General features: G+C 40.5%; 1 long non-coding RNA gene across 1 annotated transcript in view; it reads right to left on the bottom strand.

The window, feature by feature from the left end:
- Positions 1–16,000, bottom strand: part of LOC137634575 (uncharacterized) — a 629,767-nt gene extending 613,767 nt beyond the window's left edge. Inside the window, exons 1-2 of the long non-coding RNA XR_011042534.1 lie at positions 15,872–16,000; positions 15,471–15,649 (exon numbers count right to left, since the gene is read on the bottom strand). This is a non-coding gene — a long non-coding RNA (uncharacterized lncRNA). The remainder of the gene's footprint in view (positions 1–15,470; positions 15,650–15,871) is intronic.
- Between the last annotated feature and the right edge of the window lie 8,749 nt (positions 16,001–24,749).

The following is a 24,749-nucleotide window of genomic DNA, read 5'->3' as shown; positions in this document are numbered from 1 at the left end:
AGAGGAGTCTCTATGAGTGGCCTCTCTCGCGAACGAGAGAGGTAAGCACTTCGTAGAAGAGACTTGCCAAGACTGTGCTCCGCCCCTGAAGGAAAAGAAACTCAACAAGGGGAGAGAGAAGTCTGGGCGAAGGCAGCAACAGCAGTCGGAGACGATGAATTTATTAAAATGTGGGAAGTTCTCCCTCTGAAGGGAGAAACAACCTCACACCTGGGGAGGAAACTTCCCTCGGAAGGGAAGTTGTCCAACCCCTGGAGGCGAACCTCCTTTAACGTTCTAAGATGATCTGAAGTGCTGGTCATGTTGTCACGGGAGTACTTCTAAGAGAAGTGATGACGCCCATGACGAAGTCGTCTGAATGACGGCAGTGACAGCAAATTCCCCAGGCATGAACAGAACAGCTCTTAGTCGAACGAAGAAAAACTGCATAGTTAAGTGGGAAAAAATAAAATTAATAATTTAACAGAAATTCCCTAGGGAGGAATCCCGAGGGAACAGTATAAAATAAGTATTGCGCCGACAATAAAATTAATCATTTAACAGGCGATGACGATTCCCCTGCAGCGGCCGAGTTAACGGTTATATGCCGACGGGAAGACCGATGGACCAGAGAGGGAGAGGTCGTTCCCCTCGAAGTGTAACTGTGCTGGCCTTGCTAATCTATGCAAGCGTCGTTGTCGTATATGAATCACACACACAGCACAAACACTGAAAAGGAAACTTATCACATTTCCATACACATATATATACATAAACATAAAGAATGTTTTCATATATATATACAAGTATAAGAAAAAGTAAGTTAAAAGACAAAAATTAATGACAGTCCAGAATAGGCAAGGAGGAAGAGAGGAAACAACCGCTCTCGATCCGAGCCAAAAGTAAAGTGACTAAATCACAGGTGTGTGAACGGGAGTGGTAGCAGGCTACCCCCCCCCCCTACCCACGCTAACTAGCGGTGAGGGTAGTTAACCCTCGCTAAATTTTAATGGCTCGTCATTTCAGCTCCGCCGAAAGTATAACCCCTAATAAATAGCGTGGTTTGTACTCCAGTTACAAACAAACATTATTTCAGTTATATACATTCTTGAGCATGTTTTATCAAAGCAGTATGATGCAATGTTGCGCAATACACGTAACATTTGAGGTAATACAGTACATTATTACAATAATACATAACAATAAGAACCTGTCGTATATGTATCACACGCACAGCACAAACACTGAAAAGGAAACTTATCCCATTTCTATACAGTACACATTTATATATATATAAACATTAAGAATGTTTTCATATATATACATGTACAGTATAAGAAAAAGTAAGTTAAAAGACAAAAATTAATGGCAGTCCAGAATAGGCGAGGAGGAAGAGCGGAAACAACCGTTCTCCATCCGAGCCAAAAGTAAAGTGAGCTAAATCACAAGTATCCGAGTGGGAGTGGTAGCAAGCAACCCCCATACCCGCCGCTAACTAGCGGTGTGGGTAGTTAACCCTCGCAAATTTTAATGGCTCGTAATTTCAGCTCCGCCGAAATGGTTTGTATTCCAGTTACGGAACAACTAAAACTTTTAATTGGCTTTGTTTATTTAATAAGAAACCATTATTATCGAGATTTGTGTTTTTAGTTTATAAAATGAGCTGTATTTCTATTCAAGAAAGTATAAATATAACATACTGCGCAAGAGACACTTAAGAAGTTGCATCATGCTTCAAGAAAACGCTAGGCTATGAGTTGTCTGAACGAAAACACCAAACACTTACAGTAAGTACTGTAGCAATATCACTGTACATATATAACAGTAATATGCAACACAGTTTTACTAGATAGAAACAACTTTTGTTATACAGAACAGTAAGGGGATGATGTTGACTTGGTAAAACTTTACCTTAGCACAATAATGTACTGTAACCTTACTGTGTCCAGTACATAGTGTACATATACTGTACAGTACACTATATATGATTATAAACTGTTGTAAAAACCAAATTGAAATATTAGGTAATATTTACTGTGTTAATCATCAGTGACTTTTTAGGCTAGGAGTTAGCCCACCCCAGTGCAGCATTTAAAAAAAAAAAAAAAAGACATGTGGAATGGAGCGCCATGCTCTTGAAAGGCGTACTGTAGGCGGTTCATCATGAAGGAGATACACAGGTTTCAGGCGATCAATCAAGACCCAGTCTTCTTTGGAATGAATGTTGAGGAAGAAAGCCTTCCGATTGTGATGGAAAAAGCAAGAGCAGCAGCGGTTGATGGGGCATTCTTTGCGTTGCAGGAGGCCGCTTCTTGAAGAGAGGGACCCCACTTCAGGTCTTTAGGCTTGCCCTTAAGGCAGGTGTAGAGGGGGGAAAGAGTGTCCCAAAAATTCTTGCAGTACTTTGATGGTCGAGGGGGTAAGTTTGAATGGCTACTACCTTTTGAGGGAGGGGAAGGGCTCCTTCAGGAGTGATGCGATGCCCTAATAACGATGCTTCGTTGGCGCCAAAGGTACAATTGTTGTGCCGGACTACAAGGCCATTCTGTTGCAAGCAATTGAGAATATGTAGGTGACGGAGGTGTTCCTCTTTGGAGGAAGAGAGCATAGGTATGTCATCCATGTAACAACCTATGCAGAAGGGGAGGTCCCCTAATATGACATCCATTAGCGTTGAAAAGTGACCCCAGCATTACGAAGGCCAAAATAAGAGTAATTGAAGCTGTATGTACCAAAAGGGGTGGTGATGGTGGTCTTGGGAAAGTCTTCTGGAGATCAAGCATGGAGAAAACCTTAGCTTTGTTCAAATAGGAGGTAACAGTGGCCATGTTTGCGAGGGGGTAGAGTTCCAGTTCTGTCTACATTTTTAGACACCTGTAATACCCCAAGAGATGCAGGGATCCATATTTCTTCAGAAAAATGTGTAGGGGCGACGACCATGGGCTGAAGGCCTTTAGGCAAAGGCCCATTTCTTCCATTTCGGCAAATATTTGTTTAGTGGCTGCCAAACGATCCTGTGCCAGACACCTGAATCTGGCAAACACTGGGGAACCAGTCGTCTTGATAGGGTGATAAATACCATGTTTGTTGGGAACCATGGGCATTTAACAAAGTTCTGGGCGGAAAACTTCCGGGTACGACATGGAGGTGGGCATAAACATCCGTGGGTGAGCTGATGTGGAGAACGAGGTCGGAGGGGGCGGGTTAAAGAGGTGCCAACAAATACAAGTCTGTGTTCACTAATCGTGGGTGTGACATCAACCAAATACTGTGGAAATGCAAGAGGAAATCAGCACCGAGGATTGGTAATCAGATGTCAGCAATGAGAAATTTCCAATTAGATTTGTAGCTTCCAAACGATAATGAGGGGGTTTCGTAACCATGGCTGGGTATCACAGATGCATTGGCAGCTACTAGGCGGACGTCGGCAAAATTAGAGACTACGTTGTGTCCTAGAGAGTGGCCTTGGCAGAGGAAAACAACAAGCACCAGTGTTTAACAAAAATCGCACCCCCGTACCTGCATCATGTAACAAAAAATTAACAGGGAAGGCCACCGCCACAAGCGATGGCCTACTTATACGTTTTTTGGCCACTGACAACCATTTGCACATTTCTTCACATTAGTCCCAAATCTGGAGTATTATTATTATTACTAGCTAAGCTATAACCCTAGTTGGAAAAGTAAGATGCTATAAGCCCCAGGGCTCCAACAGGGAAAAATAGCCCAGTGAGGAAAAGAAATAAGGAAATAAATAAACGATATAAGAAATAATGAAAAAGTAAAATGAAATATTTTAAAAACATTACAACAGATATTTGATATATAAACTATAAAATGACTTATGTAAGCCTGTTCAACATGAAGACATTTGTAGCGAGTTTGAACTTTTGAAGTTCTACCGATTCAACTACCCAATTAGGAAGATCATTCCACAACTTACTCAAAGCTGGAATAAACTGCATACCTAGTACAGGTATTACGAACAAGATTGAATTGTCCAGGAAGATCTAAACGTAAAGGATAGTCAGAATTATAAAAAATCTTATGCAACATGCATAATGAACTAACTGAACGATGGTGTCAAGAGATTAATATCCAGATCAGGAATAAGAAATTTAATAGACCATAAGTTCGTGTCCAATCAAGATGAGAACCAGCAGCTGAAGACCAGACAGGAGGACAATACTTGAAACAAGGTAAAATGAAAGAATCAAAACACTTCATCAGAATAGCGTAGATTGATCAACAAAAATCTTGAAACTTTTTCAATAAGTAAATTTTTTTTGCAACTGAAGAAGACACAGACCTAATGTGTTTCTCAAAAGTAAATTTGCTGTTGAGAATCACACCTAAAATTTTAAAAACCATACAAAGTTAAAGAAACATTATCAATGCTGAGATCCAGATGTTGAGGAGCCATGGCCCTTGACCTACGTACTGTACAATCATACTTTGAGTTTTGTTAGGATTCAACTTCATACTCCATAATTTGCACCATGCACTAATTAGCTAGATCTCTATTAAGGGATTCAGCAACCACTGGAATTGATTCAAAGAGCATAGCATCATCTGCATATGCAACAAGCTTGTTTTCCATACTAAACAACATGTCATGTGTATATAGTATGAAAAGTAATGGGCCTAGAACACAACCCTGAAGAACTGAAGATATCACATTACTATACTCACTATGGTGCCCATCAACAACAACTCTGCGATCTATTACTTAAAATTCAATAATGATGCTATGAAACAACCAACCCACTCCCAACTGTTTGAGTTTGAAAACACGGGCCTCGTGATTAACACGGTCAAAGGCAGCACTAAAATAAAGGCCAATCATACGAACGTCCTGATCACAACCAAGGGTTTTCTGTAAAGCACTGAGATTGTAAAAAGGGCATCACATGCTCCAAGGCCTTTACGAAAACCAAATTGCAAACTAGGGAACAGATGATTACCTTCAGCAAACCTATTCAAACTATAGATAATAAGGGAGTTATGGAAATTGGGCGTTAAACAGTTGGACTTGAGCTACCAAAAATGTTATTTTGATAATAAAATAAATTTTTGAATATACTTACCCGGTGATTATGATAGCTGCAGCTCTGCTGCTCGACAGAAAACTCTACGGAAAAAATCCGCCAGCGATCGCTATGCAGGTAGGGGGTGTACTTCAACAGCGCCATCTGTCGTCCAGATACCCAGTACTCATTGTAAACAAAGAACTCAATTTTCTCCTCGGTCCACTGCGTCTCTATTGGGGAGGAAGGGAGGGTCCTTTAATTTATAATCACCGGGTAAGTATATTCAAAAATTTATTTTATTATCAAAATAACATTTTTCAATATTTAACTTAGCCGGTGATTATAATAGCTGATTCACACCCAGGGGGGTGGGTAGAGACCAGCAATATATGTTTACATTATTATGAGCTAAGGATTTTTTATTTCATTTTAGAAGTTATCAAAATAACAATAGAATAAATAGGTACCTGGTAAGGAAGTCGACTTGAACAATTACTCTGCCTTTTTAAGTACGTCTTCCTTACGGAGTCTCGCGATCCTCTTAGGATACTGAGCGACCCCTAGGATCTGAAGTATGAAGGGTTGCAACCCATACCACAGGACCTCATCAAAACCTCTAATCTAGGCGCTTCTCAAGAAAAGAATTTGACCACCCGCCAAATCAACCAGGATGCGAAAGGCTTCTTAGCCTTCCGGACAACCCAAAAACAACAATAAAAAACATTTCAAGAGAAAGATTAAAAAGGTTATGGAATTAGGGGATTGTAGTGGTTGAGCCCTCACCCACTACTGCACTCGCTGCTACGAATGGTCCCAGAGTGTAGCAGTTCTCGTAAAGAGACTGGACATCCTTAAGATAAAAAGACGCGAACACTGACTTGCTTCTCCAATAGGTTGCGTCCATTATACTTCGCAGAGATCTATTTTGTTCAAAGGCCACTGAAGTTGCGACAGCTCTAACTTCATGTGTCCTTACCTTCAGCAAAGCTTGGTCTTCCTCACTCAGATGTGAATGAGCTTCTCGTATTAACAGTCTGATAAAATAGGATAAAGCATTCTTTGACATAGGCAAAGATGGTTTCTTAACTGAACACCATAAAGCTTCTGACTGTCCTCGTAAAGGTTTAGTTCGTCTTAGATAGAACTTAAGAGCTCTCACAGGGCATAAGACTCTTTCTAGTTCATTTCCAACCATATTCGATAGGCTTGGAATATCGAACGATTTCGGCCAAGGACGAGAAGGTAGCTCGTTTTTGGCTAGAAAACCAAGTTGTAGAGAACATGTAGCCGTTTCAGATGAAAATCCGATGTTCCTGCTGAAGGCGTGAATCTCACTGACTCTTTTAGCTGTGGCTAAGCAAACCAGGAAAAGAGTCTTTAAGGTGAGATCTTTAAATGAGGCTGATTGAAGCGGCTCGAACCTTTCTGACATGAGGAATCTTAGTACCACGTCTAAATTCCAACCAGGTGTAGCCAAACGACGCTCCTTCGTGGTCTCAAAAGACTTAAGGAGGTCCTGTAGATCTTTATTGTTGGAAAGATCTAAGCCTCTGTGACGGAAGACTGATGCCAACATGCTTCTGTAACCCTTGATAGTGGGAGCTGAAAGAGATCGTTCTTTACTCAGGTATAAAAGGAAGTCAGCTATTTGAGTTACAGAGGTACTGGTCGAGGATACAGATACTGACTTGCACCAGTTTCGGAAGACTTCCCACTTCGATTGGTAGACTCTAAGGGTGGATGTCCTCCTTGCTCTAGCAATCGCCCTGACTGCCTCCTTCGAAAAGCCTCTAGCTCTCGAGAGTCTTTCGATAGTCTGAAGGCAGTCAGACGAAGAGCGTGGAGGCCTTGGTGTACCTTCTTTACCTGTGGCTGACGTAGAAGGTCCACCCTTAGAGGAAGCGTTCTGGGAACGTCCACTAGCCATCGAAGTACCTCGGTGAACCATTCTCTCGCGGGCTAGAGGGGAGCAACTAACGTCAACCTTGTCCCTTCGTGAGAGGCGAACTTCTGCAGTACCTTGTTGACAATCTTGAACGGGGGGAATGCATATAGGTCTAGATGTGACCAATCTAGGAGAAAGGCATCTATATGAACTGCTGCTGGGTCCGGGATTGGTGAGCAATATATTGGGAGCCTCTTGGTCATCAAGGTTGCGAAGAGATCTATGGTTGGCTGGCCCCATGTGGCCCAAAGTCTCTTGCACACATCCTTGTGTAGGGTCCATTCTGTTGGAATGATTTGTCCCTTTCGACCGAGGCAATCTGCCATGACATTTAGGTTGCCTTGGATGAACCTCGTTACTAGCGAAATGTTTTGACCTTTTGACCAGGTGAGGAGGTCCCTTGCGATCTCGTACAACGTCATAGAGTGGGTCCCTCCTTGCTTGGAGATGTACGCCAAAGCCGTGGTGTTGTCCGAGTTCACCTCCACCACTTTGCCTTGAAGGAGAGACTTGAAGCTTTTCAAGGCCAGATGAACTGCCAGTAGCTCCTTGCAGTTGATATGCATTGTCCTTTGACTCGAGTTCCAAGTTCCCGAGCATTCCCGACCGTCTAATGTCGCGCCCCAGCCTGTGTCCGATGCGTCCGAGAAGAGAATGTGGTTGGGAGTCTGAACAGCCAGGGGCAGACCCTCTCTGAGGCTGATACTGTCCTTCCACCAAGTCAGGCAAGACTTCATCTTCTCGGAAATGGGGATCGAGACCGCTTCTAGCGTCTTGTCCTTTTTCCAGTAAACAGCTAGGTGATATTGAAGAGGACGGAGGTGTAGTCTTCCTAACGATACGAACTGTTCCAGGGATGATAGTGTCCCTATCAGACTCATCCACTGCCTGACTGAACATCGTTCCTTCTTCAGCATGTTCTGGATGCATAACTGGGCTTGGCTTGTTCTGGGGGCCGACGGAAAAGCCCGAAAAGCTAGACTGTGAATCTTCATCCCTAAATACACAATAGTTTGGGATGGGACCACTTGAGACTTTTCCATATTGACAAGGAGACCCAATTCCTTGGTCAGATCTAGAGTCCACTTTAGATCCTTCAGACAGCGACGACTGGAAGAAGCTCTTAGAAGCCAGTCGTCCAAATAGAGGGAGGCTCGGATGTCCGCTAAATGAAGGAATTTGGCTACATTCCTCATCAGCCTCGTAAACACAAGAGGAGCTGTGCTTAGGCCAAAGCACAGGGCTTGAAACTGGTAGACAACCTTTTCGTAAACAAATCTCAGAAAAGGTTGGGAGTCTGGGTGGATGGGGACGTGGAAGTATGCGTCCCTTAGGTCTAAAGAGACCATCCAGTCTTCCCTTCTGACCGCTGCTAGAACGGACTTTGTGGTCTCCATGGAGAACGTCTGCTTTGTGACAAAGACATTCAGCGCACTGACGTCTAGCACCGGCCTCCACCCTCCTGTCTTCTTTGCCACTAAGAAGAGACGGTTGTAGAAGCCCGGGGTTTGATGGTCCAGGACTTTGACTACCGCTCCCTTTTCTAGTAAGAGAGACACCTCCTGTTTCAATGCTCGTCTCTTGTCTTCCTCTCTGTACCTGGGAGAGAGATCGATGGGAGACGTTGCTAGAGGGGGTTTTCGTACAAACGGGATCTTGTACCCCTCTCTGAGCAACTTCACAGATTGTGCATCTGCGCCTCTCTTCTCCCAGGTCTGCCAGAAGTTCTTGAGTCTGGCTCCCACTGCTGTCTGAAGAAGCTGGCAGTCAGACTCTGCCTTTAAAGGACTTGGTTCCTTTCTTCTTTCCACGTCTCCCTTCGGCACGAGCACCTCCTCTGCTGGAGGCTCTGCCACGAAAGGGCGGAATAAATCGGGACGCTGGAGTGTCCATCCTTGGTCTAGCTGACAAGGTAGGCAAAGGGGTGGCTTTGCGAGCAGAGGAAGCAACCAGGTCATGAGTGTCCTTCTGTATCAAAGAAGCAGCAATCTCCTTAATCAAGTCCTCTGGAAAGAGGCACTTAGAAAGAGGAGCAAACAGAAGTTCGGATCTTTGACAAGGTGTCACTCCAGCTGACAGGAAAGAGCAAAGGTTCTCACGCTTCTTGAGGACTCCGGATACGAACGATGCAGCAAGCTCATTAGACCCGTCACGTATGGCCTTGTCCATGCAGGACATGATGAGCAAGGAAGTTTCCTTCTCTGTCGGAGAGATCTTCCTGCTTAAAGCTCCCAGACACCAGTCTAAAAAGTTGAAGACCTCAAAGGCTCTAAATATCCCTTTCAAAAGGTGGTCTAGGTCCGAAGATGACCAACATATTTTCGAGCGTCTCATGGCTAGCCTGCGGGGAGAGTCTACAAGACTTGAGAAGTCGCCCTGGGCAGAGGCAGGAACTCCCAAGCCGAGAACTTCTCCCGTGGCATACCAGACGCTCGATCTAGAAGAGAGTCTAGCAGGGGGAAACGTAAAGGCTGTCTTCCCTAGACTCTTTTTGGACTGCATCCATTCTCCTATCACTCGTAAAGCTCTCTTGGACGAGCGTGCGAGGACGAGTCTAGTAAAGGCAGGCGAGGATGACGGCATACCTAAAACAAACTCTGACGGAGGAAAGCGCGGAGCCACAGACACAAACTGGTCCGGAAACATCTCTTTGAACAGAGCTAAAACCTTTCTAAAGTCCAAAGAGGGTTGCGTGGACTTAGGCTCGTCAAGATCCGAATGTGGTTCATCAACGTGAGCAGCACCATCATCATCCGAAAGTCCATCATCCGAGTATTGAGGAGGAAGCGGCAATGGAGTAGGTAACGGCTGGATAGCTGAGTCCGGTCGCACGGGTGCATGCGTGACTGAGCCGGACGCAACGTCATGGAACTGTTGCCCAGTCTGTGAGCTGGCAACAACCATAGCAGCGCGGGGACGCACAGCGTCTACTCCAGACTGTCTAGCCTGAGGTGGGTGAGCAGTGGCAACCACACTGGGTTGCGGAGGTTGACGCACCGCGTCAAAACAAAACAACTCTGACGGTTGTTGTACCTCGCGAGCGTCAACAGAAGTCTCCGTGCGTCGCTGAACGTCAACATGCGGCTGGCAGGGTACACTGGAACGCATGGGTGGCGGAACTCTCTCAACTGGAGTGCGCAAGAAGGTTGCCTCAGCGTCCACAGAACGCACAACCGAGTGTATGGTTGGTTGTAGGCAAGAGGCTGGTGCAGCAGCAACCTTCTCCGCACGAAAGTCCTGCATCAGACGTTAAATGGGACTGCATGGTCTGCAGCAAAGACCACTTAGGGTCTGCAGGAGCAGGTGCGGCGACAGACGGTGTAACTGTCTGAGGCGGTACCGCTTTGCCTCTCTTAGGAGGTGAGCAGTCATCAGAAGACTGCAGCGAGTCCGAACTGACCCAGTGGCTACAGCTGGGCCGTTGGACTTGCGCGGAAGGGACCGACTTGCGCTTTAACGGTCGTGAGACCTTGGTCCATGGTTTCTTGCGAGAAACCTCTTCCGCAGACGAGGTATGAATGGGCTCTCTCGTCTTTGTGTGGTAGGGGCGATCTTGGGTAGATACGCCCGAAACCACGGAGGGAACGTCTGTTCGCTGATTAAAGCCTCTCGAACCCATTGGTCGTACGACATTGCTTCTCCCCTGGACTTGGGAGCTTGCAAGAGGTCCCGGACTAGGAGGACGACAGGCACGAACAGACGAACCCTCAAGCGCAACACTATCCACAACACTATCACTCACTTTATCACTTCCCACTGCACTTTTACACTTCAGCTCCTTGACGTCTGCCATGAGCTGGTTACGGTCAATAGCCAGGGACTCAACTCTCTCACCCAGAGCTTGGATGGCACGCATCATATCAGCCATCGAAGGTTCCTGAGTGCCAGAAGGGGGATTAGGAGCAACCACTACAGGGGAAGGAATAGGTTGTGGGGCATGAGGAGAGGAAAATTCAACAGAACGAGAGGAACTTCTCCTGACTCTATCTCTCTCTAGCCTACGTGTATATTTTTGGAATTCGATAAAATCGAATTCCGAAAGCCCAACGCATTCCTCACATCGATCTTCCAATTGACAGGTTTTATCCCGACAATTGGAACAAACAGTGTGAGGATCGATAGAGGCCTTCGGAAGACGCCTTGAACAGTCCCTAGCATTACACTTCCTGAATTTTGGGACTTGAGAAGGGTCAGCCATTTTGAATTAGTCAAAGGGGAATTCAAAAACTATCCAAAGTCATCAACAAATAATCCGTAATCAAAAAAAGAATGCAAGGATTTATTGAAGAGAAAGCCTGCACAGCAAAAGCTCAAAACTAGAATAGTGTACTTCACCAAATAGTTGTGAAAACAAATCCAGTTAGCAACAGCGAATTAGTAGGTCTTGCCGGTAGCACGACAGAGAGAAAATTGAGTTCTTTGTTTACAATGAGTACTGGGTATCTGGACGACAGATGGCGCTGTTGAAGTACACCCCCTACCTGCATAGCGATCGCTGGCGGATTTTTTCCGTAGAGTTTTCTGTCGAGCAGCAGAGCTGCAGCTATTATAATCACCGGCTAAGTTAAATATTGAAAAACACATTTACATAGTGTTCACATTACCAATTCCCCAGCAAGGAAAAATACCATTTGGGTCTACACCTCCATAAGCATCATAGTCCATCAAGTGTACTTTAATTTCACGAGACTGAAAAGCTAAACTACAGTAGTTAGATAAGCCTCAGGAAAAAAGGAAAAATGAAATGAGGAAGTTTGAGTTTCTCATCAAGTCATCTTATTGTCTAACAGATTTGCCAAAAATGTTGCCTCTTCCTTTGGACAGTGAGTGACAGAGCCATCTGGTTTAAGTAAAGGAGGAACTGTTGCATTTACACCAAAGAGTGCAGATTTAAGGGTAGTCTACTACTTATGCTCCTGAGTTGTACCAGAAAGGGTTTCTTTTATGGTTAAATCGTATTTTTTCAGTTGAAGCATAACTCTCTGAGCAACAGCTCGAAACTGAGTATAGTTATTCCAGGTCAATTCTGATCTCTTGCCCTTCCAAAGATGATAGGCCTCCGGCTTCTCCAAATAAGCAGGTCTGCAATCATCATTGAACCATGGCTTGTCCTTCACTCAGTACCTTAGTACACGAGAAGGGATATGCCTATCACTTATGTTGACTAGATTCCCATTCAAAGGGACTGCAGGATCAACACTACTATACAATTATGTCCAATTCAAGCTCAAAAGATCATGCAAAATCCCATTCCAGTCTGCTTGAGATTTCATACAAATCTTACACGAGTAAGATAAATCAGGGACAGGCTGCTCAGTCTTCACAACATGATCAGACGTCCCAATTGGACAACCAATCTTACTTATTATGACGCCAGAGTAGTCGGTGTATACAAGGTCCAAGCAGTTACCAGACCTGTGAGTAGCTTCACTTATGATTTGCTCACAGCCTGATTCAGAGGCAAAGTCTAAAGCTCTTAAGCCATGGTGATTGGTACAAGAAACTGAATTTAACCACTCCCTATGGTGAGCATTGAAATCACCAACAAAGACAAAAGAGGCATTTCCGTCATCTGCAGGTATCTTAGCCATAATGGTAAGAAGACAATTGAAAAGAGAATCATTTATGTCAGGATTCCAGTAGATCGAACACAAATAGAAGTTGTTATGCCTACCATAAACTTTTATTACCTGAATCTCATGACATCCACATTCATAGCAGGACATATGAGAAGCAGGGTTCTAAGTCCTTATATACACCGCCATTCCCCTGGCCCTAGGGATGGCGTCACGTTTCAACATTATTGGCTTCTTAAAACCAGTTATAAGGAGCTCAGATGAGTGCCTCATATTAGCAACTAAACTGAGCACAAAAGAATATCATACTGTCTGGCAACAACTGTAAGGTCTTGAATATCTGTATTAAGACCACGAATATTGCAATACAGTAGACAAATTTGACAAAATCTAGGAGAGCATAAGATTTAATGGTAATACAAAAGATACATCATACTTAACAACTAAATTAACAAGAATGATGAAAACAATCAGTTTTCAGGAAATATAAATAAAATTATTGGTCAAACCCATAAACTATAGAAAAAAAAGTTGGAAAAACTGGTCATCACGGAGGAGCCGATACACCGTACAAGGCTAAATACTCTCCAGGATAGCCATTTCAACTGAAGGGAGGACAGTAAAAATAGTTTTAAGAACAAATAGAATCAGATAAGGAAAAGACAACCTCTTGATAAACCACCAGGCATCCATGACCCTTCTATTAAGCCTGCCCAACACACCATTTAAAAAAACACGAAGAAAAAAAAATAAGATACAAGTGCGCTCGAGTGCACCATCAAGCAAGAAAACTCTTACCCAAGACAGTGGAAGACCATGGTACAGAGGTTATGGCACTACCCAAGACTAGAGAACAATGGTTTGATTTTGGAGTGTCATTCTCCTGGAAGAGCTGTTTACCATAACTAAAGTCTATTCTACCCTTAGCAAGAGGAAAGTAGCCACTGAACTATCACAGTACAGTAATTAGCCCCTTGAGTGCAGAAGTGTTTGGTAATTTCATTGTTGTCAGCTCTATGAGGAAAGAAGAGAATGTATAAAGAATAAGCCAGACTATTCGGTGTATGTGTAGGCAAAGAAAAACTAACCGTAATCAGAGAGAGGGATCCAATACATTACAGTACTGTCTCGGACAGTCAAAGGATCCAATAACTCTCTAGCAGTAGTATCTCAATGGGTGGCTGGTGTCCTGGCCAATGGGCGTCAGTAGGTGGCTGGAGAGGTCGTTGATTAGGGCGCGAGCGAGGGGTGGTGGGCAGCTTTGTCGCTGCTCCGGCATGTCACGGGGTGGGTGTGTGACCTACAGCATTTGCCTCAGCTTCGGTCAATGTTGAACAGCCATCCTCTTTGTGAGGAGTGGAGAAGTTGATGGAGGTCTTGAAGGTGAAGTGGCTGTCCATAAGGGTATCCACTTTGGTCATCTGGTCCTTCATAGGCAAAATATCGACATAGGAGATGGCAGTGCGTACAGGGATCAGGGATCACCGCGAGAACATAGTCTACTTTACTGCTTGAGCGAGTCACGCCCTTAATTCAAAACTGGACTTCGGTACGTTAGAACAAGGCGAACGCTTCACCGCTGTTGAAGGGCAACAGTTTCATCGAGGCGGCGTGTGTTGAAGGGTAATGTTCGGTGGGTGGCATCAATCATTAGGGCACAGCAATATAAATACAACAGCTTCAGAACAAGGTCACAAAATAATTCATGACAGACAGGCTTAAACAGGTTGTCTTAACAGTGAGATGTAGAGCAAGATATACAATAAATAAAAGTAAATACTGTTAGTGTACAAGCATGTGAAACACATGTGGTACAATACATATATATATATATATATATATATATATATATATATATATACATATATATATATATATATATATTATAAACATTTAGGGAAAACTAAAATTATTAAGTCTTTTCATATCTCTTTTCATGGCTATATTACATACTTTGTTCGTGTGTCAGCTGTCGTTATTTCTACATACAATCATACATATAATAAATATATCACATATATATATATATATATATTGTGTAGTGTATACTCACTGAGAGGCTGGCTACCAACCATGTTATCCCCTGATTCTTAGCAATCAACTAGAGATGAAGTTGCTTGTCTATTTCCCTTAACTCTGTCTGCAACCTACTACTATGGACTTATTACCAAATACCTAATTCACTATTAAGTCTGGACCCAAAAGCACTTCAATAATTCCACCTTAGTCTAAGACTATGGCAAAAGAAAAAGTAAATAGGGTAAAGGTCAAAAGTGCTATTAAAGAAGCCTTTATATTATTATCATTAGGCTACCAGCCAAGCAACAAACCTACTTTTAAAAGCAAGATGCTACAAGCCCAATGGCTTCAACAAGGAGAGAAGCCCACTGTGAAAAGACTAAAAATCAAATAACAAATAAACTATACATGACATAAAAATAAATATAATTTGTCATACATAAAACATCAAATAAGAAATGTCAAAAAGCTCAACTGAAAAAATTGCCGAGTTAGAACCTCTGAAGAGATATTGACAGTGAAAACATATGGAAGCTGAAAAGCCACCGTCCTTGACCTACTGAAATGATGCCAGAATTGATAACCAAGTAATTTCAATACCAGATGGAATACCATTGCATAGGCAAATCTCTGGAAAGTTATATAAATGTATAAACAAGTGGGCAGACCACTCGACACTACCACTGTTGGCTACTTAGACCAACTTCATAACTGAGTATAGTGCTAGATCTCAAGTCCCCAACAAGTTATCTTTTGCAAAGAAATCACATTATGCAAATAATTTCTGGACTAAACAAACTGATCAGGTTTCGTGATGACAAAAGCAACTAGGCCTATTCGACAAAGTCCTCCTAGTCTCCGTTAATAAAAACAACAATGTTAGAAAAAAAATATCAATAAAATATCCCCAGTCAAACTAACCTTTACTGAAAGGCGAGTTCCTCGACAGCCTTTTATGCAATGAATAAAAACACTTTTAATACGACGTTGTCAATGGAGAATCAAGACTTCTGCAGCGTCTTGCAACAGTTCCTCCTAGTTGAGTCTAACCGCAAAAGTTTCCATGTCGGCCTAATCTGCGCAACCAGCAAATCATGAGTCTGAAAGAATACATAACATGTTAAAATTCATAAGACTATATCAATGATCATTATATATAAGCCTTTATATCAATAGTACATTCATCACATGCCGATAAATTCTAGCAGGGCTTGAAATGAGACGAGCTTGACTGCAGAACTAATCATGGCCCGTAATTCACACAAACTTTAAACTTCATATTACATCCTGAAACTCATAAGAAATATAAAACCAATACTTACAATTGAATCATTTACCATTCATGCAACTGCACGTCAAGTGTTTTAAAGTAGTCAAAAACAATAGCACAATATAAAAATACAAAACCAAGCACTCAAATTTCACGCGACACGATAAAGCACAGCAAAGTTGGTAACTGAAATCGCACAAACTTTCAAACGCGCATGCGCATGAGATCCAGTTGCTAGACACCGCTTGCACGAAAGAACATGGGATCTAAGTAGCTCAATCTCCTTTCAACATGTCTCATTATTTTGTTTATTATATGTTTTATATATATATATATATATATATATATATATATATATATATATATATATATATATATATATATATATATATATATATATATATATATATATACCTTACAAATACTACCACATTTTACACTCTGACTTCTTCAATTCAAAGGCTCATGAAAAACACAAATACAGGCTATAAGCTTCAAATATTTAGTAGAATGATGACGATACGAGACCAGAATCAATATGAAATCTATTTAATAAATACATACTGGCTTGGAAATTTAACTTCAATCATTTGTGACATGTGAAAGATGTTAATAACGCTGGACAAAGAGAGAGAGAGAGAGAGAGAGAGAGAGAGAGAGAGAGAGAGAGAGAGAGAGAGAGAGAGAGAGAGAGAGAGAGATAATTTTATTAAAAGACCAAACTTTCCTGTCTACGCATTGCAGATAAACGCGATTTAATGAATATGGCATTTTATGAAACAAATAAAAAATATAGCTTTAAAAACTATTATTGTTCTTACTGGGTATCGTTATTATTACTAATTACCTTCGACTACATATTTCCAAGAACAAAGAAGTGCTCTACTTGAACAATGACCCCCCAAAAAATGAAAACACTCCACGTCAAAATTAGTTTATGATATAGTTATTGACAATGATTCACTAAACGACTGGCAACATGTGACAAGGCTATCATTGGTTGAACACATGCGGATATTTCAAACAAGTTTGCAAGTCTATACAAAATATGATGTAGGTTATGATTATCATACAGCACTCCTAACACTTCCTAGGAAACTATAGAACTTGAACGGCAAACACTCTTGCAATCATTAAATCGGAGTTACAAGTACATTCAATTAACTTAATTTCCCGCCAATTTCTAGGATGGGTTGGTTGGCTTTGAGGTGAGAGCATTGGGAAGGGGGATCGCCCGTGGCACCCAGGTGAGGGAGATAGAAAGAGAAAGGTTATGAAAACTACTTAATAATAATAAATATCTAACACTGAAACCCTAGTTGGAAAAACAGGATGCTATAAGCCCTAGGGCTTCAACGGGGAAAATAGCCCAGTGAGGAAAGGAAATAAGGGAATAAACACCACAAGAAAAGAGACGAAAAATTAGATTAAAATATCTTAAGAACAGTAACATTAAAATAAATCTTTCATAATAAACTATAAAAAAAACAAGAGGAAGAGAAATGACATAGAATAATGTTCCCAAGTGTAATGAAATCTTTCATATATGAATTATATAAATTTAGATTGAAAAATTATGGTACAGAAACTATGGTACTACCCAAGACTAGATAACAATGGTTTGATTTTGGAGTTGCCTACCCTTCTCCTACAAGAACTGCTTACCATAGCTAATGAGTCTCTTTCACAGTTAAGTAGCCTCTGAACAATTACATGTAGTAGTTAACCCCTTGACCAAGAAAAAGAATTGTTTGGTAATTTCACTGTTGTTAGGTGCGTGAGGACAGAGGAGAATATGGAAAGAATATGCCATACTACTCGGTGTATAGTAAGTGTAAGCAAAAGAAAAATGAGCCGTAACCAGAGAGAGGGATCTAATGTAGTACTACCTGGCCAATCAAAGTACCCATCTAGAGTCTAGTGATAGTATGATCACCGGTGCGGGTAGACGCTGCACTCAGCCTTCAAGCAATCCGTTAAGAAAATACACGAGAAAGACATTGATGATATGTGCCAAAAAAGGAATTGATAGGTGGTTAGAGTCGTGCCTCTCACCTACTCTCTTTCCTGGTCGGTCCTCGACAAGTTGTCTTCTCCCTCCTGGATCGAGAGGGGAGAAATGTCAACAAGTAAATACGAACACCCTAAAACAAGGTAAGCCAGCGAGACCGATCATAAACTCGGTCTATTTTATACAAATTATCAACGTGGCTTGTTGGAATACTTAGTGGGGTGTCAGTGTTTGGGGGTTATATCCTCTTACATATCTGGATTTTACCTTTAGAATTTTAACTCTCATTTTGATTTTATCAGGTTGACGTTAATCATTTCTTCCCAAGGATACTTGTTGAAGTTTGTGCCAACGGTTGTAAGCTGTTTTTTTTTTATTATTATTATTATGATTTGTATGAATCCTGTGTACCCCCATAGCCATAGGCCTACTCACCGGGGTAAGTTTTGTAGACAAAATTTTCAATGATCGCAAAGTTGAGAAGAATGTATATATGACATTTTAAATAGATGGGATGCATTGGTAACTTCACTCATTTAATTTGGAGAAACAAGAAGGAACATTACCGTTTCTATTCTTACTGGTATAGAGCAGACAGATTGATAAAGGAAAATCGGTTTTTAGGAAGTCCTCAAACATCTCTTTCATTCACTTTTGTGCTGGATCTCCTGTGTTTTAAGGGCAATGAGTGGCATTTGCCATGTTTTTTTTTTCTTTCCTTTTAGATAAATAGTGAGTCAAGGTGTGTAATAAGTCGCAGGCAACTGGAAGTATCCCGGCAGATGTGGTGAAAGTGTTTAAACATTGTATAGCTTGACAATAATTATCGTTTGAAGACTAAACCCCTATAGTACTTCGCTGTATAAATGTTTTTAAACTCTTATGACAACTAGGTATATACCTATAAAAGATTCTCGGAGTAATAAGACAAGTATATACAAATAACGAGAAGATAAAACATTAGGAATGTACCTATAAAAGATTTTCACAGTAATAAGACAGGTATAAAAAAATAACGTGTAATAAAACATATATACCCAAAGACAGTGGGAAAATGTTGGATGCCATATTAAAACAACAAAATTACAAGAATTGGTAACGTGGAAAACGCATTAATGTACACTTTAGCAACAGCAATCATTTTATTAAGAGGCTTTAATCTCAAGAAAATTTCAATTGCAGATATCTTGTTAAAAGGAAAATGCCTGCTTTCCCTCTTGGAGCCATTGGATATACAGTATACCATTCGGCTTATTTAATTAGGGTTCTAGTATGACTAGTTTGCAATAGTATATAATAACGATTATAACAGAATCAATAAAAAATGTTAGATTGTTAAATGTCAGTTTAATTTCAGGCAAAACAATTTGTCCAGGTTTGACAAAAGCAACTAGGCCTATTCGAGCAATCGCTACTAAATGCCAGTAAGACAACCTCCATGTATAAAAAAAAGAAAAAAAAAGAAAAAGGCAATAGAATATCCCCAGTTAAGCTTACCTTTACTCAGACCTGAGTTCCACAGTAATCCCTCATGCCGTTAATTAACATAATTCTAATTTGAATTGTCACTGGATCACCAAAACTACATTACTGTTCCTTGTGGTTCAGCCTAACCGTACCAGGGTTTCCATGTATCCGAGCAACCAGCAAATCGTAACCCTGAAAGAATATAATGCGTTGAAATCCATACAATCATATCAAAATAGCATTATACGTAAGCCTTTATATCTACAGTACATTTGTGAAAAGGTGATAAACTGACAGGACTAAGGATATGGCAAGATGGTGACTGCAAAACAAATCATGGTCGCTAATTCACAAGAACTTCAAACGTCGTATATCTCGTAACTCATGAACAATGATAACAATTTTCCGTTAACATATTCCATTGTGCATGCAACGTTAATAATCACATGTAATAAATAAATACCTGGAATTAAAGCTTCGTTACAAAGACAAAGTAGACTGCTGTAATTATTTAGATGGTCTACTATTACATACAAAAACTAGAAAGGCACTCAGAGAGTATAGACCTCCGCCACGGAAGCTTATTTCTTGAAACCAGTTTGTCTTTCTTAGAATTAATTTAGACTGTAGGCGTATTTGAAGTGTGAGTGTGACAACCATGTGCGAACTTGGGGTTAAGGTTAGGGTTAATTCGGTCGAAAATTGAATCACTTCCACGTCTCAACGTAACAATTAATCCCTGGAAGTTTCACTACTCTGAGTAAAATTGTGACCAGGAAGTTGTTCACAGACAAACAGGGGCGAAAACATAACCTCCTCCCAACTTCGTTGACGGAGGTAATAAATCAAAATCCAGTACCTCATCTTTTAATAACAGTTTTGCTTGGCTGCGAAATCAGATAAGGCTTACAACTCATACATAACTACACGGGGTTAGAATTTGAATTACTAAATAAGTACTGGATCTAATTATTAGTAATGTAGATTACCATGAACTTACCATAAAAAAACCAAGAGTAGGTTAGTCTAAATAGTTCAAGTGGACGTAAAACTTCATGACCAATTCGACCTTCACCGAAATCGAACACTTCTCGACGAACAACCAACTCTCCGCTGAGCCTATTACAAACGACGCATGCGCAAAAGAATATCGTGCAAGTAACTCGTTGAACGGTTGAACCTCGTTCTGGTTGCAACTCTCGTTTTCAATTTGTTCTCCCAATATGTGAGCATTGTGTTCTGTTTATTTCCTTATTAAATGTTACATTAAATACAAAGCAAAACAGTTCGACTTTAGCAGTTTCCTAGCAATACAAAAGTAATTACACACACTTCCTCGATTCCAGCAGATAAAAATGAGTTTCGGAACATATTCAATGTGGTTTGGTTGATAAGTTTGTAGGCTGCCTGTCAGGTAAATCTGTTGCGCCCCCCCCCCCCCCCAAAAAAAAAAAAAATAAAACAGCTGTATTTTATACATCATATGAAATTGTATTTTACCCTTTTCTTTGCCTGTTTCGTTGCATTAATATTGTCACTACATAAGAACTGTGTTTGAACCACACGATCAAGGTTTAGAAGTTAAACTTATTTTCCGTAACTGCCCTCCCTGCACAACAATAATCTTTTCATCTAGCCTACTATTGAAGAATCAAATAACCCTCTTAGTTTAGTAATAATACAAATATATAATATATACAAGCATGAACCGGTGTCATAAAAATGACAGAATATTTTGAAAAACACATTACGTATCATGAAATGGTTAAAAGTTTGGTAAAATACAAATGTAGAAATTTGTAAGTTATATGAACATGTGCACATTATATATATATATATATATATATATATATATATATATATATATATATACATATATATATATATATATATATATGTATATATATATATATATATATATATATATATATATATGTGTGTGTGTGTGTGTGTGTGTGTGAGGAAGAGAAATAAGATAGAACAGTGTGTCTGAGTGTACCTTCAAGCAAGAGAACTCTATCTCAAGACAGTGAAAGACCATGGTACAGAGGCTATGGTACTATACAAGACCACGGAACAATGGTTTGATTTTGGAGTGTCCCTTCCCTAGAAGAGCTGCTTACCGTAACTAGAGTGTCTCTTCTACCTTTGCCAAGAAGAAAGTATCCACTGAACAATTACATTGGAGTAGTTAACCCCGTGAACGAAGAACTGTATGACAATCTCAGTGTTGTCAGGTGTATGAGGACAGAGAATATGCAAAGAATATGCCAGACTATTCAGTGTATGTGTAGACAAAAAGGAAAAATGAGTCGTAACCAAAGAGAAGGATCCAATGTAGTACTGTCTGGCCAGTCAAAGGATCCAGTAACTCTAGCGGTAGTATCTCAACGGGTGGCTGGTGCCATGGCCAACCTAATACCTACAAACGTGATGAAAGGGTTTTCGTATCGCCTATGATCAGCAGAGCTGCACTAGCCAGGGCCACTCATACTAGAGTGGTTAGATATGAGCAATAAGACTAAAATCTCCCACCATCACTAATCCGCACTGGCCAGGGTGGTACTGAAAACTGGTCAAAGACGAGGCCTTTGTCCTGCAGTGGACTAGCAATGACTGCATTTGTTGGTAATAAATAACCTATCTTCGTGTCTAAGAAAATTATATGAATAGTAACATCACTTCGCATGAATAGGCCTATCGGAGTTCTGATTCCAGGCAGGTTTCAAGGAATTACGCTTATGTAGAGTTGAAAAATCTCAGATGTCACTTAAATAAAGAAAGAAAATCTCCTGGGAAACAAATCACTTAGTAGATTGTAAATTTATCTATAAAGTATACTGCGGAGTTTGTAAAGATATCTTAGCGATGGCATCTTCCAATTTTAGTTCTGTTGGTGCTTAGTTTATTATATCTTTTAGGAGTGTGCTGGAAATGGAAATTTTCTTATGCAAGAAAAATATGCACATTTTATTAATTTCCCTTTAGACTGCACACATATTCACAAACACCTACACACATACTAATATATATATATATATATATATATATATATATATATATATATATATATATATATATATATATATATATACACCCACACTTATTCCTATTAGCTTTCCGGCTCCACAATTCTTTTGCTGTCAGTCCGATGTCCTTTTTCTTGACCTCATCAAACGCTTGTATCCACCTACAGCTTGATAGGCCATAAATGATTAACGGGCGTACCAAATACTAACCAAAAATTGTACCAATAGTCATTTCAGTCCCCTGATCATATAATTTTATTGATTCTTAAGATATGAATATTTGGCAAAATACACCAACAGCAAAGCGATTGCTTGCACATTAACACCAAGGAATGTTTGTGTATCATAATCACAATTATGCATTCTACATCATCACGGTATTCTAGAAATTTTATCCCAGTTGTGACCACACTGTAGAAAGATCTCCCTAGTCTGGTGGTAACATTGGTGGAACTTCTGATGTTCAAATTTGTTGCAAGTGCTTTTCTGTTGAACAGTTTCACATTGGTCTCGTTTCTGCTATATCTCAACTCAGTGAGAGCTAATAACTTGATTTAACGGTAAACACTGGAAATTTCTAACGGACAACATTGCACCATTAAAAAATATCCATGACTCAATGTTTCTGCCACGGAAACATCAGACCTTGTTAATCACATCCCATTGTATCAAAGGCTCCCAGGTGGGTTGTATCAACGAAGGAACGTTTGTTTTAAATTATATTTCTGATTACTTTTACTTAGCCATAGAGAAGTTGATCTTTTAGTGTACATGATTCATGGTTTTAAGATCTGAAAAGTGTAATGAAGATTTTTCATGCAAGAAACTACTTTTTCTTTAAATGAGGGAGGTTGTTGCTTACTGTATACTTTAATTTTCCGCCACAAAATTAAATGCAACGGAATAAGATAAAAGTCTACGATGGTGATTAAGCAGAGCATAAGTATCCAGTAATAGCAACACTACACAGAAATAATAGACCAAGGTCACAGTTACACTCCAATTTCCTTTCAGCCTCCGCTAATTACTCTGGCATATTCTCTCCTTTCCTCATCACTCGATGCGTACCCCACCTCCCCGGTCTTACGGTCTATTAGCGTTCAACCACCGTATTAGGAAGATCATTCTACAATATGGTCACATCTGCAATAAAACTCCTGGGATGCGGTGTAGTATTGAACCTTATGAAGGAGAAGGCGAGACTTGGAGTTAACTACATACAGGATGGTACACTCAGGGAAGATCTTAATGCAAAAGATGGTGAGAATCATAAAAATCTTGACTAACGTGCACTAAGAACTAATTGAACGACGGTGCCAGCTTCATATCCAGATCAGGAAAATGGAATTTAATCAACCGCAAGTTTATATCCAACGTATTAAAATGAGTTGGCAACAATCAAGTAGACAGGAGAACAATATCCAAAACGTGGTAGACTGAGTAAAAACATTTCCTCAGGAAAGATTCATCACAGAAAATCTTATGACTTTCTTGATATACCATTTTTTTGCAATTGAAGAATGAATAGACAAAATGTAGTTTTTAAGTGTAAATTTGCAATCGAGAATGCCACTTGGAATTTTTAATGAGTTGTATATAGTTAGAGACATTGTCAATGAAAACTTCTGGATATTGAAAAACCACCGCCATCGGCCTACTTACAAATCATACTTTGAATTTCGTGGAGGTTCTCATGCCCCATAATTTGCACCTTGAATTAATTTTAGCAAAATCTCTATAAAGGGATTCAGCAACCATAGAACTACATTCAGGAGATATAATTGTTACACAGAGTAGCATCTGCGTATGCAACGGGATTGTTTCTTGGGCTAAACCACACATCATGTGAATATACCATGGAAAGTAATGGGCCGAGAACACTACCCTGAGAAACGCCAGGTATTACATTCCTGTAGTTACTAAGATCTCCACCCACAAGTATTCTTTGCGGTATAATTACTTAAAAAAAAAATAATAATTAATAAGGTCAAAGGCACCACTGAAAAGAACGCCAATCATACGAACTTCCTAACCACAGTTTAGGGATATCACTACTAATGAAGCTCATTAACAGGATATCGATTTTCCCACAAACATTGCGCTTTCCCTCCGTTGAGTAGAAGTGTATCCTCTAAATACAATTACAGCCTCTTTTCTTAAATCAAGGTAGTAGTAGGCCAAGGCACCAAGCACCCGTTGGGGTTCTGCCGCTAGAAAGTTGTTGAGTCCATTGACTGGCCAAATAGTACTAAATTACATTAGTTCCTCTAACTAAAGGCAATATTAGTTTTCCACTTAGGCAGGATTCTGGGAAACAAACATTATAGTGACACTATACATGTAAATGATAAACTTACACACAAACATATGATATCGTGTGCATTAGAGAGAGAGAGAGAGAGAGAGAGAGAGAGAGAGAGAGA

This window comes from Palaemon carinicauda, chromosome 44, assembly GCF_036898095.1.
Source record: "Palaemon carinicauda isolate YSFRI2023 chromosome 44, ASM3689809v2, whole genome shotgun sequence".
NCBI lineage: Eukaryota > Metazoa > Arthropoda > Malacostraca > Decapoda > Palaemonidae > Palaemon > Palaemon carinicauda.
Note: the sequence above shows the minus strand (reverse complement) of the source record. Positions and strands in the feature narration are given on the sequence as shown.